General features: G+C 45.2%; 1 long non-coding RNA gene across 1 annotated transcript; it reads right to left on the bottom strand.

Annotated features, from left to right (window-relative positions):
* Window positions 1–648: 648 nt before the first annotated feature.
* LOC144584821 (uncharacterized) lies at window positions 649–5,507 on the bottom strand. The gene is made up of 2 exons (XR_013539287.1): window positions 5,419–5,507; window positions 649–942 (listed from the first exon to the last, which is right to left on the bottom strand). It is a non-coding gene; the product is annotated as an uncharacterized LOC144584821 (long non-coding RNA).
* Between the last annotated feature and the right edge of the window lie 5,541 nt (window positions 5,508–11,048).

Below are 11,048 nucleotides of genomic sequence, written 5' to 3'. Positions count from 1 at the left end.
TGAAGCCCCTAGGAACGCCTTAATTGGGTTTTAATGTGTTTATATGGGCTTTTTAAAATCGCATGATGATGTTTGTTTTAAAGCGATTTTTGCGGAACGAATTAACGTCGTCATGCGAGGCACTACTGTACCAGAAAACGACAGCATTACCCAAAGTCGGGAACCGTTGCATTACAGCATTGTACAGATCGGAACGCAAGACAGCCCGCTCCTCTGTGCCTCCTTGCCAGAGGTAGAAGGTGACGGTCTCCCTGTGTTCCTCCTCAGCTGTGTTCCCTTCACCCCACCTCACCCCCAACTAATTTACTGTCTTAGACAAGGTGGAGAGTGTTCTTCCATCATCATTGTGTAACTAAAGTGGAAATATGTATTCTCGAAGGCTTTCACAGCCGAGATGCAATGGTTGTTGTAGAGTTTTTTGGGGGATTCTGGTCACAGACAGAGTTCTAACTGCTGTCCTCTGAAGATGCCGGCCACAGAGACTGGCAAAACGTTAGGAAGGAAAACCTCCAGAACACGGCCAAACAGCCTGAAACACCTACAACAACCAATGTGGAATATCTTTCCAACGTAATTTCTTGTCCTTTGCCTCAGGTGGAAAAACATTTTGATCTGGCCCATGAACTCATTAAAAGAACAGGACGTCCATTCTTCATTTTAAATCATGCATTTAATGATGAGATCCTGTGGATTTATCCATGCCTTGTTTGGCATGAAGTAGATAGAACCTCACTGGCTTCCCCAAAATAAAGATCAGCCACCAGGAAATCAGGTTGACTAACAAAAACATGTTGCAACCCAGGGGTCTGAAGCTTTACGGGCGCTTGCAGCATTTTCGGCCTTCACGACACTTGAATGGAAGCATCTCGTTGAGCGGGGTGGGGCAACGGGCAAGTTTGTCGACGCAGAAGCCGTTCATCTTCTGGCAAAGTTTCTCGGGGTCTGCATGAAAGAATCAGAGAATTGTAGCGATTAGTTGGAGTTAGTTATTGGAGGGGAAGAAGGATCCAGATTTATGTAGAGGACCCTGGGAATCTGCTGTATACAAGGAATCAGATCATTGAGTTATCTCATCTACTACTGTCCACCTCCGACTCGCAGCAAGTTGGTGGAATTTCAGAAGATGTTCTAAGAGGCGCCCAAACCACTTGTTCTTGTTGCAATTTTAGCAACTGCTGGATAACTCAGAGGCTGAGGTCTCTGGCTGTGGAGCCTGAGGTTGGGAGTTCAATCCCCCCACTGGGCCTCCTTGTCAGGAGCCGCACTTAATGATCCATAGGGTCCCTTCTAGCCCTGCAATTCTAAGATTATTGCTGTTGTTGTTCTTAACCTTCGTATGCTGCCTTTAAGAGATTTTGCTGGGCTGGGGAGACTGTCAGTCAATCCAGAAAGAACCAATTGTTCCCTCTGTGCCTCAGATTTTTGAAGACAGACAGGCCTCTTGACTTAAGAGTCTTTTCCCACTTTTTTTCAGTTAGTGTTCAGTTAATAGTATGTAGTCAGTCAGTACCTATCTGTGGTCAGTTAACTATATATTCAGTCATGTAATTAGTCACATAGTTAATCAATGAGAAGACCCTGAGACAATTTAAGCTCTGTTCATGTAATCAGTCATTATTTTTCTACTATTTTTCATCAGTTCCAAACTGTGAGTGGATGGGACCTTTTATTTTTCCTCTTACCAATGTCTCAGAGTGAGTTATTGAGACTATAGGTGCCAGTTGAGGCGAACAAACAATACGGGGTAGTATACTCGGGGGGGACTTGAAGCTAATTCTGCTCTGTAGGTCCCTGAATCTTTTTCTCCTGCAGAGCTAGAGGTTTTTTCTAGCCAAAAATATCACACTGCCAAGAGCTGCAACAGTGAAGTAGGGCCCTTGTCTTCACCATTGCTATCCCTGCATTCAGTCTTTTGAATGGAGCAAGGACAAGTCCTGAGAACTGTAGTCTCTGACCTTAACCTGATAGCATTTTAAAGCTTAGATTAAACTGAAACTTAATCCAGACAAGGACAGAGGTGCTCCTGGTTAGTTGGAAAGTAGACGAGGGAATAGGGATACTACCTGTGCTGGATAGGGTTACACTCCCCCTGAAAATTCAGGTCCGCAGCTTGGGTGTAATCCTGGATACATCCCTAAGCTTGGATGCCCAGGTCTCGTTGGTGGCCAGGAGGGCATTTGCACAAGTAAAGCTGGTGCACCAGCTGCGCCCGTTCCTTGAGATGTCGGATCTGGCTACAGTGACACATGCCTTAATTACATCCCGTTTGGATTACTGTAACACGCTGTATGTGGGGCTGCCTTTGAAGATGGTTCAGAAACTTCAGCTGGTGCAATACACCCAGACTACTGACTGGGGCCAGCGACAGGGAGCATATAGCGCACCTGTTACAAAAACTGCACTGGCTACCAGTCCATTTCTGGGCCCAATTCAAAGTGCTGGTCATTACCTATAAAGCCCTATACAGCTGGGGTCCAGGCGACCTGAAGGACCGTATCTCCCAATATGTCCCTTCTATTTGCCAGGAGGTGGTGAGACCAGTGGCCATGATCTTAGTTGCCTCAACCAATACTAGTGAGCTTCAAGCCTCGATCCCTCTGTGGACTTAGAAGTTGTCTCTCCTCAGGGCCCTGCTGCTGGTACTCTGTGGAGACCTCCGTTGTGGGAGACTAAGAGCTCACGGGCCCCGATGGAGCTAACTTGGGGGCTGGCCTGAACTGGGACTGTGCAATTGGACAAGTGTGTAGTGTTTCAGTTAAGGGCTCAGCTGAGACCAATGCTTGACATTGGAGAGACAGATCCACATGAGGTTGCTCACTAAATCAGGAACAACAACTCCATCTCAACAGCTCCGCATGACAAAAAATGACCCCTTATGTCAGATCCATTCACAGGTCAGCCTGGCACCCAAAAGGCAGGTACATTTACTCAGCTTTTCTTATTATTATTTGTTTATTCTTATTTATTTAACTTATATGCCACCCACTCTATCCAAAGGTCTCTAGGTGGCTTACAACAATCAAAATACAATAGTTTTGACTGTCGATCATTTCCATGGAGCTCACTTTTCAATAACAACACTTAGGAACATAGCAAAATAATGCAGAAATGAAAGCCAAAGCACATGTCCTCATTCCTTATACAGTGGGGTCTCTACTTAAGAACTTAATCCGTGTTGGAAGGTGGTTCTCAAGTGGAAAAGTTCTTATGTAGAATCTGCATTTCCCATAGGAATGCATTGAAAACCATTTAATCTGTATCTGCTCTTTTCCGTCCATAGAAACTAATGGGAAGCTGCTATTCCACCTTCTACCACTGGAGGGGGATATTTTTTCTTTTTTTTTTCCCCTTAGGTCAGGGAACAGTGTTAAAAGCACTTCTGACGAAGCTAATTTTGAAGCAATGGACTGAAAACCAATTAATCTGTTCTGGCTGTTTTTTTGTTATATAGAGCTGCGTTCGTACATTGAAGCATTAGTTCCCATAGGAACTAATGCAAAGCTGGTTAATACGTACTCTACCACTAGGGGGAGAACTTTTTTTTAACCTAAGATGACCTAAGGTTAAAAAAAGAGCAGGAAAGTGTTTTTTTCCTGTTCTTATCTTGGATTTTTGTTCTCAAGTAGAAGCAAAATTTAGCAAATGGAGCTGTTCTTAAGTGGAATTGTTCTTAAGTAGGGACGTTCTTAAGTAGAGACCCCACTGTATCCCCATGCATTAAAAATGGGGCAGGTGGGTGGCTTCTTTCCCTCCCCAAAGTTAATGGTTCCCAACCTTGTGTAACCCAGCTGTTCTTGGATTGCAATTCCCAGAAGCTTTCCCCACCAGCTTGGAAAATGACTGCATTACCCAAAGTCAGGAACCATTGCATTACAGCCTTGTACAGATCGGAATGCAGGACAGCCCGCACCTCTGTGCCTCCTTGCCAGAGGTAGAAGGTGAAGGTCCCTCTATGTTCCTCCTCAGCTGTGTTCCCTTCACCCCACCTCACCCCCAGCTAATTTACTGTCTTAGACAAGGTGGAGAGTGTTCTTCCACCACCATTGTGTAACTAGAGTGGAAATACAGTGGTGCCTCGCTTAACGAGTGCACCGTTTAATGACGAATCCACATAGCGATTCGTTTTTTGCGATCATTTTTACGATCGCATTGCGAAGTTTTATATGGCAAAACATTGCATTGCGATGATCGGTAAGCGTTTCGCTTACCGATTATCGCATTGCAATGTTTTTAGAACAGCTGATCGGTGATTCCAAAACGGCCGCCACATCAACAAAATGGCCGCCCACAGCGTTTTTGCGCCCTGCCGTTGCTTACCGAGGCACAGAAAATGGTGGCCGGAGGGGGAATCTTCGCTTACCGGTGAGTTTTCCCCCCATAGGAACGCATTAAATGGAGTTTAATGTGTTCCTATGTGGTTTTTAGTTTTGGATACGGTGGTTTTTAGTTTCGGGTATCTTTCCACCCTAATTTCTTGTCCTTTGCCTCAGGCAGAAAAATATTTTGATCTGGCCCAATGAACTCCTTAAAAGAACAGGACGTCTTCTTCATTTTAAATCATGCATTTAATGATGAGATCCTGTGGATTTATCCATGCCTTGTTTGGCATAAAGTAGAGCCTCACCGACTTCCCCAAATAAAGATCAGCCTTCAGGAAATCAGGTTGACTAACGAAAACATGCTGCAACCCAGGGGTCTGAATCTTTATGGGTTCTTGCAGCATTTTCGGCCTTTAAGACAGTTGAATGGAAGCACCTCGCTGTGCCGGGTGGGGCAACGGGAACGTTTGTAATAGCAGAAGCCATTCATGTTCTGGCAAAGTTTCTGTCGGTCTGCATGAAAGAATCAGAGATTTGTAACAATTACTTGGAATTGGTTATTGGAGGGGAAGAAGGATCCAGATTTATGTAGAGGACCCTGGGAATCTGCTGTATTTTATTTATTTTTTATTTATTTTTTATATCCCGCCTATCTGGTCGGTATAAAAGGAATCAGATCGTTGAGTTATCTCATCTAGTACTGTCCACCTCCGACTGGCAGCAAATTGATGGAGTTTCAGAAGATGTTCTAAGATGCATCCAAACCACTTGTTCTTGTTGCAATTTTAGCAACTGCTGAATAGCTCGGTGGTCTAGCTTTCTGGCTGCGGAGCCTGAGGTTGGGGGTTCAATTCCCCCACTGGGCCTCCTTGACTGGGCTGGACTTAATGATCCAGAGGGTCCTTTCTAACCCCACAGTTCTAAGATTATTGCTGTTGTTTTTCTTAACCTTTGTATGCTGCCTTCAATGTGTAATACTGAAGGATCCCGGCTAAGGACTTCAGCTGAGAGCAATGGAAAGGCATGGACGCCCCATAGAAGGCAGGCCCCCAGGATGAATCGGTCCAGGAAACAGCTGTTGTCTTTCCCTGCAACTTGCCTTGGTATTTCCTGGACCTTTCTTGACTCGTGGACCGGACCTGGACTTCTCTTTTTGATTCCTTGACTCCAGCATTATTACTGCTGGTTCTGACTGATTCTCTGCCTTCTGACTTTGGACTGGCTTATCGGACTCTGCCTTTCGTTTACTGAATTAAATCATGACAAACGTGGCAGGAGGGGATCAATTTCCTGGGACTGTTATTTTCCTTCCACCTATTTCTATAAATCCTGTTGGGCTCCAACTGGACTTTGTGAAGTCATAGGAAACGGGCATGGAGCGAGCCTTACCTGCCAACCATGTGAGGGACAGGGGGCCACACGGCTTAGATACAGGTGGAGTTCCTGTCTGCATTTGAAATAATCCACAAAAGATTCTCGGAAAAGCTCTGCTTGACATTGGAGAGACAGATCCACATGAGGTTGCTCACAAAATCAGGAACAACAACTCCCTCTCAACAGCTCCGCACGACAAAAAAATGACCCCTTATGTCAGATCCATTCACAGGTCAGCCTGGCACCCGAAAGGCCGGTACATTTATTTACTCAGCTTTGACTGTTGATCATTTCCATGGAACTCATTTTTCAGTAACAACACTTAGGACCATGGTGAAATAATGCAGAAATGAAAGCCAAAGCACATGTCATTGTTCCTTATATCCCCATACATTAAAAAGGGGGCGGGTGGGTGGCTTCTTTCCCTCCCCACGGTCCCCAAGCTCAGTTACTTGCTCACCTGCAAGAACCGGGACAAGCAGGAGAGCGAGAGAGAAGAGCAGAAGGAACCTCATGGTAGGAGCCTGGGAGCGATCCGTCTCCAATGAAGGAAGGACAAAAATAGATCAAACCTGGACAAGCCTGCTTATATAGAGTTGTGGTGCATAATGGCTTATGGTAGAGAGGGATGTATCCGGCTTCTGGAAGCTCAAGATTTCTCCTTGAAGAACTGCCAGTCCTCATTTGAAAGCACCATCGGTTTCATGGGCTTTCCAAGCCAAGATTGATGGAAACATCAAGAACCCTTTGGAGATACCATCACCACCTGAATCCAGGAATTTATTTATTTATTTATTATATTTATATCCCGCCCATCTAGTCATTCAACTACTCTGGTTGGCATATGTCAAACAAAACTGGTCTCTTCAACTTTAAAGGGGGTGTACCAAGGTTGGAGAGGAAGGGGAGATTTTTACGCAGAGGCTAATGAGCTCAGGGGTTAAACCAGTCAATGGCTTTAACCCAAAGCTATATATGTGTTCAATTCTACAGATATCTGGCTGCAGAGCCAGAGGTTGGGCGTTCGATTCCCTCACTGTGCCTCCTGCGAGGAGAGCCAGCCTGGGTGACCTTGGGCCAGCTGCACAGTCCAAGGACGCCCCCAGAAGAAGAAAAGGGGAAACCACTTCTGGGTATTTTCTACCTGGAAAACCCTGGAGAGGGTGGCCGTAAGTCAGAATTCACTTGATGTCACATAATGATTATTAGAACTGTTGGATAGCTCAGTGGTTTAGGTATCTGGCTGAGGAGCGAGAGATTGAGAGTTTGATTCCCCAATATGCCTCCTTGATGGGGGATGGATTCGTAGCAGCTATTGGACTCAAGTCATGTGACTCACTGTTGAACCGGACTTAAGTTGCACCAGGGATGTGACTCAAATTCAACTTTGGGGGATGGTTCGATGACTCGGTCTTGACTTGCGACTTGGACCCATTTTTCGCGATGTCAAGTCCCTATTCTTTTAATAAAGGTCACCGTAAACCTGGAAAAGGCTTTGTGACACTCGTCAGAAGACACAGAAGAGCCAGGCGAAGAGTGGAGGAGGAGGTAGCAAAGGGCAGAAAGGGTTTTCAAGAAGGTAGAGGGTGGAGGACTGAAGGAAGGTGAGGCAGACAGGGAAGATGGGACCAAAAATGGGTGGCTTATAAGCCTCAGATCTCCACACACACACATCCTATATAGAACCCACCCCTCCCTTTTTTTCTGGGAAGAAAAGCTTGTTTTTTAATAGGGACTCAGACTCGGGACTTGGGACTTGAATGCAAGGACTTGCCAGCATCCTTGATCCATAGGGTTCCTTCCAGCTCTGCAGTTCTAAGAGGATCTGAGATTCTCACAGCAGTCCATTTAGGAGTATTTGAATAAATCATCTCTCTCTCCAGTTGCCTTTGCGTCCAGCTGAGCAGCTGGAATAAAGTGGTGCCTCGCTTAGCGATCGCTCCAGTGAGCGATGAAATCGCTTAGCGATGGGGTTTGGGGCATCGCCAGAGCGATCGCTTAGCGATGGCCCCTATGGGGAAAAATCACTTTGCGACGATCATGGGGAAGCGATCGCCGCAAAGCCCCCATTTTCGAACAGCTGATTGGTGGTTCCAAAATGGCTGCGGGGTAAACAAAATGGCTGTGCGCTGTTTTGCCTCGCTTTAGAGGCACCCAAAATGCCTGCCACTATGGAGAATCTTCACTTAAGGTCAGTTTTTCAGCCCATAGGAACGCATTAAACACGTTTTAATGTGTTTCTATGGGCTTTTTCTTTTCACTTAGTGGTGAAATCCCTTAGCGACGTTTTTTCCGGAACGGAATAACGTCACTAAGTGAGGCACCACTGTATTTGGGATTACTGTACAGCAAAATCTTCAACCTCTTCCTTGCTTGACGGTTTACTCCTTTTGGAAGGGAGAGTATCTACCCTGAGGTAGAGACGGCATGCACCCATTTGGCCAACTTAAGTACAGCCAGCCAATGTGCAATTCTTGCCAATAGGGACTGAGGATTGTACCAACCGGTGTTTCAGAGAACACGTGTGTGTGCCTCATTACGACTTCAAAATGCCTGCTTCTTTTCCTCTCCCCATTGCCTCACAAGGGGTCTCAGGCTTAGGGTCCTAGGCAATCTTTTAGGAGGATTGTGACCCAGAGGATTGTGACCCAACAGATTTCAAAGCTTCCTCAGATGCTTCCACCTCATGTTTCTCAATATGGTCTGAGTGATGTTACTCTGAGGCAGACCACTGGAGGTGGTGGCCTCACAATCTTTGTGTTGCCAGTTGGAGTTATCCCTTCGCCCTGTTCCCTGGGCTTCCTGGTTTCACTGTATTGTGATGAATTCAAAGGCCAATCTCTGAATCTGGACATCAGCCGCAGCAGTCCCAGAGGACACGAGATTTAAAAAATGACAAGATGCTTCTGAGCATCTCTCGATGGCATGTTCTGCAGTCAGGAGAATGATCCTCAGGCGCTCAGACAGAGGGCAAATCCTTGTGGTGTCTTCAATTTTAATCCTTCTAGCAATTACGTTACGACTCTTCTACTGTCTAGCATGAACCCATGGAGGTTACATTGCATTTATGACTTAGGTTGCTACATCAACAGACATCACTGTGATATTCATGAGCCTGCCCAGATCATCAGGAGAGGCCTTTCTCTCGGTCACCACCACTTTCCCAGGTGTAACTGGTGGGCACACAGGAGAGAACCTTCTCTGTTGCTTCTCCCAGACTTTGGAACTCCCTGCCACTGGAGGCCGGCCTGGCCCCATCTTTGCTGCCCTTCCGCAAGCGTGCAAAGACCTTTCTCTTCAGGCAAGCTTTCTCTTACTAAAATTGCTTTTCTTTTTTTTATCGCCTGCATACTGTACAACTGAGGGTGAATCTTACTTTCCTGACACTTAATGGACAGTGAGGTTGTCAGCTAGCTTTTTCCTTTGGACCGCTGTAGTAGCAGCTAAGTCAACAATGGGGTACAAGAAGGAATTTTTGTCCAAAAAAAAGGACAGAAACTTCATCAAGTATTAGTTCAGAGATAATCAAATAAAATTATACTCACCACTTCCAGCTTCAGGGACAGAAACTAAGAATGTTGTCTTTATATCTCCAGCCTTCCTGCAGTACTGGATTCTGAAGACATTGTCGTACTGCTCTAACAGTTAGAAAGTTTTTTCTGATATTCAACCAAATACTTATCTTCTGCTATCTCCCCTCATTTCCTCTCTCTCTCTCCAGTGGTCTTCTTTTCCCCCAAACATGAATACGGCTGTTCTGCCGAGCTGTCCATGGCCATTCCTCAGATAATCTCTCTACTCCTCTGCCCTTTTTCACCTTGAGGCAGGGCGACCCAAGGAAAGCACAAGAGAGGAAAGATCCTATTGATCTCAATCCGGACTGTATTCGCGAAGGCTTTCACGGCCGGGATCTAATGGTTGTTGTGGGTTTTTCGGGCTCTTTGGCCATGTTCTGAATGTTGTTCTTCCTAACATTTCGCCAGTCTCTGTAGCAGGCAGAGTGCTGTCCTCTGAAGATGCCGGCCACAGAGACTGGTGAAACGTTAGGAAAAACAACTTCCAGAACACGGCCAGAGAGCCTGAAAAACCCACAAGAACCATTCAATCTGGACTGTTTCTCTCTACTTCCTGGCACAGAACCACCTTTCTGTGGTTGTACCATTTAATATCTCCCGCCAACCTACCAGTTCGAAAGCATGCAAATGCAAGTAGATAAATAGGGACCACTTCGGTGGGAAGGTAACAGCATTCCGTGTCTAAGTCGCACTGGCCATGTGACCACGGAAGATTGTCTTTGGACAAACGCTGGCTCTATGGCTTGGAGACGGGGATGAGCACCGCCCCCTAGAGTCGAACACGACTGGACAAAAAATTGTCAAGGGGAACCTTTACCTTTACCTTTACCATTTAATATAGTATAGTTGCCATCCCTACATGTGTTGTGGCAAGGATAATTTCCACACTGAGGCAGAACAAGGCCTATGATAATCAGCAGCCATACTTGTGAAAAATGTGTGAAAAATGCTGAATTATGCAGTCTGGGATGATGCAATGTCCACACTGATTGGTGGTATGTATATGTGTATGTGTACAACTATGTGGACATGTGGAGAAGATGTACTCTCTTTTAATGAGTGTCATGCTGTCATGTTGCCGATTTGTACTGCTAAACTTCTGTATATATTGTAAATGCATTTGGTGTTGGAAGAAGCTGTCCTTGTGTAATTCAACTGGACTGCCTGGACTGAAACAAAACTCTGCTAACTTACACCAACATGTTGATCACATGTTGATCACCTTGGTCACCTAGCTAAGCTAACTCAAAGTTAATATCCAAATTTCTTCTGCATTCAAAATCCAGAAAAACACACCTGGATGGAGTTTTATATATTTTATTAAAAGGGAAAGATTTAAGCAAAAAAAAAAAAGGATAAAATGATTACTAAAAGTAAAAAAAAAACATGAAAGTACTTCAGAACATCCTTAGTAAAATAGAATGAGGTTACAGGAAGTTGCAAAACTAATTTTGAATCATCTCAAAGAAGGTACACATTTAGAAATATAAGAAAGTTCTAGCTGACTTCCTCTTCTAGTGCCTCAGGCTTATATTTTTACAGAAGAGTGCTTGATGCCTTAATCACCTGTCATAGCTGTTAATCCTTCCAAGCATCTCTATAATCCCTTTCAGGTATTTTCAAGTTTCTCCAAGTTAGGGATTGCTTCCTTAATGGGGATTTGCCCTTCAATGCCAATTATCGTAGGCATCCTTCAGTCTCGAGAGACGATGGTCATGTGCTCTGAAGAGAGGTCTTGGAACAGTGTCTAGTGTGGCTGAGGAGGCCAATTTGAGAGTCA

Source organism: Pogona vitticeps, chromosome 1 (genome assembly GCF_051106095.1).
Source record: "Pogona vitticeps strain Pit_001003342236 chromosome 1, PviZW2.1, whole genome shotgun sequence".
Lineage (NCBI taxonomy): Eukaryota > Metazoa > Chordata > Lepidosauria > Squamata > Agamidae > Pogona > Pogona vitticeps.
The sequence above is the reverse complement of the archived record's forward strand: the minus strand, read 5'-3'. Positions and strand labels throughout refer to the sequence as shown.